The sequence below is a fragment of the Siniperca chuatsi genome, linkage group LG11 (genome assembly GCF_020085105.1).
Source record: "Siniperca chuatsi isolate FFG_IHB_CAS linkage group LG11, ASM2008510v1, whole genome shotgun sequence".
In the NCBI taxonomy this organism is placed as follows: Eukaryota; Metazoa; Chordata; class Actinopteri; order Centrarchiformes; family Sinipercidae; genus Siniperca; species Siniperca chuatsi.
The window spans coordinates 6,463,238-6,471,701 of record NC_058052.1 but is presented as its reverse complement, the minus strand read 5'-3'; positions in this window follow the sequence as shown (position 1 = coordinate 6,471,701).

Genomic DNA, 8,464 nt, shown 5'->3' with positions numbered 1-8,464 from the left:
TCAATTAAAGGTGGGGTATGTGATTCTAATCCAATTCAAATCTTTTTGTCAGATTCAGCGAATATCTCCATGGTACGCTAGCTGTCCGTTCAGTGTGTGCGCTGAAAAAAAACCCTCTGGTGTTTGGACACCGCCCTGGCTCTGTAAATGGGAAACAAACAAAGTGGCCACACAACACTATTCCAGCCATTCCAACCATGATTTGTGTGTCAGGTAACGTTAAATGACTTGCCCGCGGACATTCAGCTCACTTTCTAGTTTGCCAAGATATGCTGTTGTTGTGATATTTGCTATAGTAGCAGGAGAGTTGTGAGTATCACTGTCTGGAGTTGCTGTGCTGACTCTGGGAAACATCTCGTCCTCTCTGGCTGTTAGCTTCGCAGCAGCAATTGTGGAGACAGTTTGCTAACCCACAACCCAGCTTTACAATTTTTTCCCTTATATTTCTCCTGGATCAGGGCAAACCTCTCCCTCACAGACCTTTGAGACACTTTAAATTGAAGGTCCAGGGAACTATTCAAGACGTCAATAGCAGTAGCAGACCAGACCTTCCCCTTGTCCACGCTCCCCCTTCTTGTACCTGAAAGGCTCCGACACTAGGGTTTCTCTATCAAGAATAACATCGTGCCTCTCTGTCCACACCATGGGGGCTCTAGATACATATGGGCACCTAGTTAGCAAAAGCTTCAACATATGGCAAGCTACATAGTTTTGTATATAAAGTAGGCTATAGTTAAGCTACATGTCTTGTTAACTAATCCTAATTCTAATCAAAAGTGTTGAGAATAGCCTATTTGTTAGTTACAACCAGTTGTTTTTTAACAGAAGAACGGGACTGAGAGAAAAAGTCACAATTACAAATCTGTCTGCTACTTCAGCACCACGAACAGCGCACGGTTAGGCTGTGGGATGGAGAGGGAGGATGGCAGGTAACAACAGTTTGTGCATTTAGATTGCATTTTGCTAACAAGGGGGACGGCATCTCCCGCTCAAACGGGCCAGAAATGACCCAAGCAAGATAGCCCACCGTTCAGGAGAGTCTGAACAGGAGTCACACCATGCTGTAAATGTATATCCATGTTTCATATTTCATATAAACTTAATACGTAGTACAAAAAAGTAACTTTAAATTAACCTGGATGTGTTGTGTCAGTCTTATGCTGTCACCTACTGCCCCTACAGGTACAAAACCTTCAGTTACAAACACAAGGGCAAGTTGCAGCACAAAACACAGGGAAGGAGTCAAAAATACCTAACAGAAAGCTCTCTTTAAACAAATTTTGATGAATTTAATATCACAGATAAGGGACCCACTATTGTTTCATTCATACTTGCATCACGTCCAATGGGCGGTTAAGGTAGGGCGTGAGGTCCAATGAGGTTGAGGTAGGGGTGGGAAACAGTGGTAAAACAAGTGTTTTGAAAAGAAAAAACATATTTAAAATAAATAGAAAATACAACAATTTAAAGTTGTATGTCCCTTCCTTAAGCTACAGTCGATTGCTCCACAGATGTTAGACACACACACACACACACACACACACATGCACACATGCACACACACACACAACTTTGATTTGTCTGATACCTTTTACTACATTTTACCAGCATCAGAGCTCCACAAACATTATTCTGCACTGCTTTATTTCAATAACCCAGTTTTTGTTCTCCACATTTTTTGTGCGGAGTCATTTTGTAATTTTGCACTTATGGAAAGCTCTCTTTGTACTTTCTCTTACTGAACCTCACTCAGTCCCCCATCAGTTACTGAGATGCGGTTAAATTATCAAGTCAAGATGAAAGAAATCTCATCTTTTTACCATCTGCCAACAGCCCCCCTGTGTGTATCAGCCCTGTGTGTATCAGCCCTGCGTTTTCCCCTGACCTGACGACCCCAACACACATTTCTTTATCAGACATGAAATGGAAAAAGCCCAAGACAGTACACAGGATGTTAGGCTTGAGACTTGACACTGTTTCCCGCAACAGTGAAATTGGCTTGTGTTGTTTATGCTGTTTTGGCATCCTGCCTTCATCCTTAAGATGAAAGGAAGGGTGTTGTCCTTTTGTTAGTGTCTGGCGTGGGTTCCTGTCCCCAGAAAAAACACACAACGGGCCGGGATGCAGGAGGGAACGTACGTGGCTCGTCAGCCTCCTGTACTCACTAAAGATAGATCAGCAGAGGAAATGTCGCAGACTGTTGTGCGTCTGACGTGTGTTGGGCAGGTGTTCACCAGCACATGATGCCTTTAGTACTTTGTCATTGGAGGATGGAACTCTGAATGTAGGCCATATATAATACAAAGAAATGAATTAAGTATGAACAGTACTAGACTAAAAGAATATGTGTTTCAAAGTTATTAGAGATGAATGACACAGTGATGGCAAAATGAATTATCAGTAGATCAGTATACAGGGAATCATCTCAACTAGACTTAAAGTTAATATTATTATATTAACAATGGATCCCAAGTCTACTTTTATGTGAAGGGTTCGCTCGTGATAACGAACTCACAGAGAATCATCACCCGACCCTGCAGTTCACCTCAGCTCTACTAAGCTTGTTAACACATTCAACCTCATTCTTTTGGTTTTACAACACACAACTTTACTGTTTTGGTTCACTCTCATTGCTCTCATCGGCTCCTTTTTTTTTTAACCACAGCAGGCAGTTATTTTAAGCAAAAGAGCTTTAAAAACTCCCTGTATGCTACCTGCTCAGCACCAAACAGCAGACAGACAGTTAGCTACCTGGTGAACGTAGTGGAGCATTTAGCAGCTAAACCAAATATTTCCCTCAGAAGCTGGTGGAGACCAAAAAGGAGAGCTAAAAGGAGGGTGAATATTGGACTTAAATTCATCAGGTGGAGACGAACACGACTCCAATTGAATGTTAATTTTGCTCCGTGTGTCATGGTCCAACTTTGCCTCTCCCTCATCCCTAGTGTTTCCAGCTGTTCTCCCCCCTTCCCTTGTGTTTCCTGTTTGTCCCCTGTTGGTTTTTGCCTGTATTGGTGTGTGTAGGCGTGGACTTCATTCCCTCTCCTACACACCTTCAACCAACTACCAATCAAGCCTTGCCGCCAAGCCTCCCACACACCTGCGATCCATCCAATCATCCAGCTCCAGCAGTATATAACCCTGGCTCGCCTCTCCTCCTCAGTTAACTGAAGTGGTATAGACATTTGGCCAAGTCTGTGGCCTGTTGGCCTTCTGCGTGTCTTTGACTATCCTGGTAACCTGTGTTTCGAACCTGCCTGTCTGTTTGGACTTACACTCTTATGTGTATTTGCATGCTCGCCCGCCTGCCCGCCTAGACTCCGTGTCAACTCAAGACTGCCTGCCAAACCAGACAACACCGCTGAGATCTCAGTCTCCACTCAAGCCGCTCTGCTATGTGTGTGAAATAAACTCGTCTGACTCCTGCTTATGGGTCCTGAGCTTTCTTAAAACACTACAAAGTGTCTGCTGGATGTGTAGGTATTGGACCACTTGAAATTTTGAAGTGAGGATGGTGCTAGATGAGAAGTTAAGAGATAAATAAAGTCAGTGAATATCTGTACTGAATTTCATGGCAATCCATTCAGTTTGTGTCTAAAAGCCAAGGTCATTGCTATTATGTCACATTAGAGGTAATCATTTCTGGTATTGATATGGTTTCACTATCAGGCACTTTTGAGTGGTTTACATTAAAGACAGTGGAAGACATGGTTTAATTGATCTCCTGGTAAAAGCTGCACACACACACACAAATGCTTCAAACTGAAGCAGATTACTCAGTCAACGGGGGGGGGGCAACCGTGATCTGTTTCATAATCCTCTTCAAACTGTCAACAACTCTTGTAGTAATGTCGTCTGTGAAATTGGAAATATGTAATGGCTGTCATTATGTTCATTTTGAAAGACAAGTGGGAAACTTGTGGAGTGTTGATTGTTTACCTTATGACAAAAACAAGCCAAGTATGATGCGATCCTTTGACAGCTCCCGCACTGAATAAGTGAACGAGTCACCCATGAAAAACACTATCATTCATCAGACCTTTAGGTGTCGGCGTAAATGGAACCTTCCCCATTTTACATGCCTGAAAGAAATATTTATGGTGCTAATCAGCTGTCTGTCTGCTGTAAAATCATTTAGCCTGCGTCTCCTCATCTTGACCTTGTCACGGTCAGCAGTGATTGCAACAGAAACATTTCCTCTAAATCTGCATGAGTTTATCATGTGTTTCAGGGTTACTAAACAATACATAGGTCCATCCCCTTCACCCATTAGCCTACTTCCAGACATGTTGTCATCCACTTGTAATCAGCTGAGTATTTCACGTGTGTGTCTTTGGTTAGTGGTGTCTAGTGATGTTTTGGCATGATCAACATGCCTGACATGGCCCACATTCTCCTTCAGACAATGTCTACACACTCGCCTTTTCTGCTTATCAGCTTGTCTGTGTCTGTCACACACACACGATACACAGAATAATTATCAAACTCCTTAGGTAGAACACAGGAGGTGAGTTATTATCTGTAATTACATGCAAGTGTACACACATACTGGAACGCACACACAAAGCAATAAAACAGTAAACTGTTTCTAAGAAATGGTCTCATTTTACTCCTGCTCACCAAAAACACGCGCACACACACACACACACACAAATGTTAACAGCTCTAGTGTTGAACAAACTGGGGGCAGACAGGCGTGAGTGATGGTCTTCAGCTGCTGGCAGTTCCAGGGATGAAGCCTGGCCTTCACTAAAAATATGGCCTGTAATTTAACCAAACCCTCCCAGGGAGTCCATGCTGGCCAAACACTCTAATTTAGGAGCTCATCTGAGCGCTTTGTGATTGCACTACGCCACTCTCTCCCATCTACCACCACTTACCAGTTTGCTAGTCCAGACTGCGATTGATGTTGGGCAGTGACAGGGAGGAAGTGTGTGTGTGTGTGTGTGTGTGTGTGTGTGTGTGTGTGTGTGTGTGTGTGTGTGTGTGTGTGTGTGTGTGTCTACCTGCATGCTCATACGTGCGTAGGCTACCATACGATGTAGACGATAGTATCTGGAAACTGGATAGGAGACATGGGAGTGAAGAGCTCTTGCATTTGTTTGCCTTTCCTAAAATAGAACAGCAAACCACTTGCTGGCCAGACTGCAGTCCTCTGCAAATAGAGTGATGTAATACTACACCATTGAATATGTTTATTTTCATTCAAATGTATTCAATGTGCATAAACACAATTTCATTTCCATTCAAACATCATTGAGAATTCCGTTGAGAATACACAAAGTGAACAGGCATGTCTTGTGTTTACATTTATTGTTTACAGGTGAATATGCTGAGATGCAGAATGCTGCAGACCAATATATTTTATTGAAGCCTCCCCCTTTAAACTTAGCTTCATACAGAAATAGACAGTTGATATTAAATTCATCCACATGGGAAATAAGGTCAGCCGCTCACTAATGAACGCTCCTGAACTTCTGGTACGTGCCAGCACTGACCTACACTATAGCAACCTAATAAACCCGATACACTGCATGAACACAATATGTGCCTTTCAAAAAATGTCCTTAAAAGTAATTGGTTTATAGTTTTACATGGATAACTCCCTACAGGAATATAATATGTTCTTGTGATAGCTAGGAGATAAAAAAAAAACCACGTGGATAGGTAAGGTGACATCAGAAACTCATTATTAAGGACCACAAATACACTATATCACACTGTATCAAAATGAAACTTACAGTGTTAACACAGGGAAATTTCTAGCATAACCATATTGTCAGTGTGGGGCCTTATGTGAAGCAAAATTTAACCAAAAGTTAAAGACCTAAGTAAAGGCTTTGTTTGCTGTGTGATTTAGGTGAGATTGAAGACAAAGTCCATTTCATGTTTTATTGCTCATTATTTAATGACCCTACGCTTCTTTGTAAAATGTTTTTCATAAACAAGACTAAGAGTCTAGAGCCATGCAAACAGGTATGTGAGGCTATAATGCTCATAGAAAAGAAAATCAAGCTGTCAGATAGATAAACCAAAAGTATTGGACAAAATAACATTTTTGACCCAATGATGGCGCCAGGATGAAGAGTCAGGGGATCACTGAAGTTCACAAAGACCATGAATGTCTGCACCAAATTGTATGGTAATCCATCCAACAGTTGTTCACACCACAAATGTCACCCTCATGGCACTGGAGAAAAAGTCAGGGGATCACCAAAGTCATCAGGATTAATCCTCTGGGGACCATGAATGTCTGTACAAAAAATTGTACTAGTTAAAAACTTTGTTTTAGCTAAAAACTTGAATTGTGTTTTAGGAAGGGAACCTTTTTTGTGGCAGATTTTACGGATAGAGCTCGGCACAGGAGTCAGTGTTCTTTGCTTGAATTGTAATATTATATGTAGGAGTATTTTTGTCTCTCAAAAGTCCCTTTGGGCACTTGTATGTGCACACTAAATAACATAACCAACTAACATAGATACACTATAAATCCCTATAGGAATATAACAGAATGTGTGAGTACTGGGAAATATAGTTTTTAGTGCAAAATTGACAAAAAAAAAACCTGACAAAAATCCTATTATTCCCTTTATGAGTAATCTCGAGAAGCTCTTTTTCCATCCTGTTTAACAACACACACATATTCTGTGTCTGGTTGGTCAAGCACTTCAGCAACATTATATTAAAAGGAGTGAAATATTCATATCCTAGATACATTTTTTATGGATGCATCTTCAGATCAGACGACAAAATCAGGATGTCTTATCGTTATAAAAAAACATAATTCCATATTAAATGTCCCTATGGAATTATTATATAACTTTCAGATCTTGACTAGAATTTACAATGAAGCTCTTGTATGACTACAGTGAGGGACATGCCAAATGCCAAACACCAAATCTGGTGGTTAACACTGAGACAGATTCGTGTACATCAGAGTATGAGTAAATAGTATCAAACTTATGTGCCGGTTGTGACGGACTGTAAAATAGCAGTACAGATAAATTCTGTTTTTGTGAGGATATACAGCAGACTGGTAGTTGCTTGCCTTGTGATTATACTGACTGGAAGTTATAGCGTACCCACCTTTTTTATTTTAACGACACACCACTATGAGAGTAATATCATAGTGATAGATGTTAGGAGTCTTATAGTATCAGTGTAAGGTGCATCCATCAGAGAGCATCCCAGCTGGCTGAGTTTTGTCATTTCAGCTGAAAGCCCCCCTTGTTGCTCGCACGCCCAGCCCAGTGCAGGGAGTCGTGTCTCCAATGCAACACCTTCAGCAGGAGTACTACATGTATGAGGTAATTGTTGTTTGGTCATGTGAGCTGCTGCAGCAGCTGTCAAATGTGATGATAGCAGGAGAATCCTCGGCCCCGCCCCTTGCAGCTGATTGGACAGCTTGCAACGTCTAGGGACCATCAACCAAGAGATCAGCCTATAGAGGGACACAAAGTTTAGTTTCAACCAGGAAATGGAGAGAAGGGGTGAAAAAGACAACCAAAATATTAGTATTGTGACGATGTGGAAATTTGACAGTAAAGCCAAATTTAATAGCATTCAGCATGTGAATGTAAAAATGTATGTAAATAGTATTACTTTTTAAATAAATTTTCTCCACAGAATCAGTTATTAGTAATGAGAAGATGCCCAGTTTCCTGTCAGCTGTGACTCAGTTGATTTTCGTGTAGTTTTGCGTTTCAGTGAAATGTGTAACATCATACATCAGGTTATCAATATATCTTGCTCATTCAGACAGCTGTGTGATTGAAACATAGTGACTGATTCGGGATCAGAAAATGCTAACAGGATAGAAATGATCTAAAATATTTGTAATGTCAAAAAGACAAAGCGAAAGCTAAAAAGATATCATGAACACCGATTGAGATAGTAAAAATGCCAATCATTTATGATCACATTTATAGTGGAAACAAGCCAACATTTCCTAATTTAAAGGACATAACAAGAGATGTGTATTAAGAAGCTGACTCATTCCTGTTAAGTGTTATCATTTGTTATCTTACTTTGGGATCCCCGCACATTTCCTAGGGCCCCCTGGAGTTCCAGGACCTCACTTTAGGAACATTTGGCAGAGACAGAAAAATGATATGCATGTATTTGTGTGTGTGTGTGTGTGTGTGTGCATGCTCATTCCTTTCCATTTGTAGAGAGATGTGCTTTATTAAGATGGTTATGAGTGCACTAATTCAAGGAGACAGCCCACACCTGGCCAACTGCACCACAGAGGTCAAATCTCTGTATCTCCCCTCCTTCTTTCATAAACACATACCTCCTCCTGTGGCGTCTCCATCTGCAGCTCCCTGGGCCCATCTCACATATCCCATCCATCCTACACACACACACACAGTAGCACATTATGGGTGGATCATCTATTCATCTCCTCAACCACAAAGTCATGTGAAAAGCAGATAGAGACTTTAAATTTAGAACCTAAATGTTT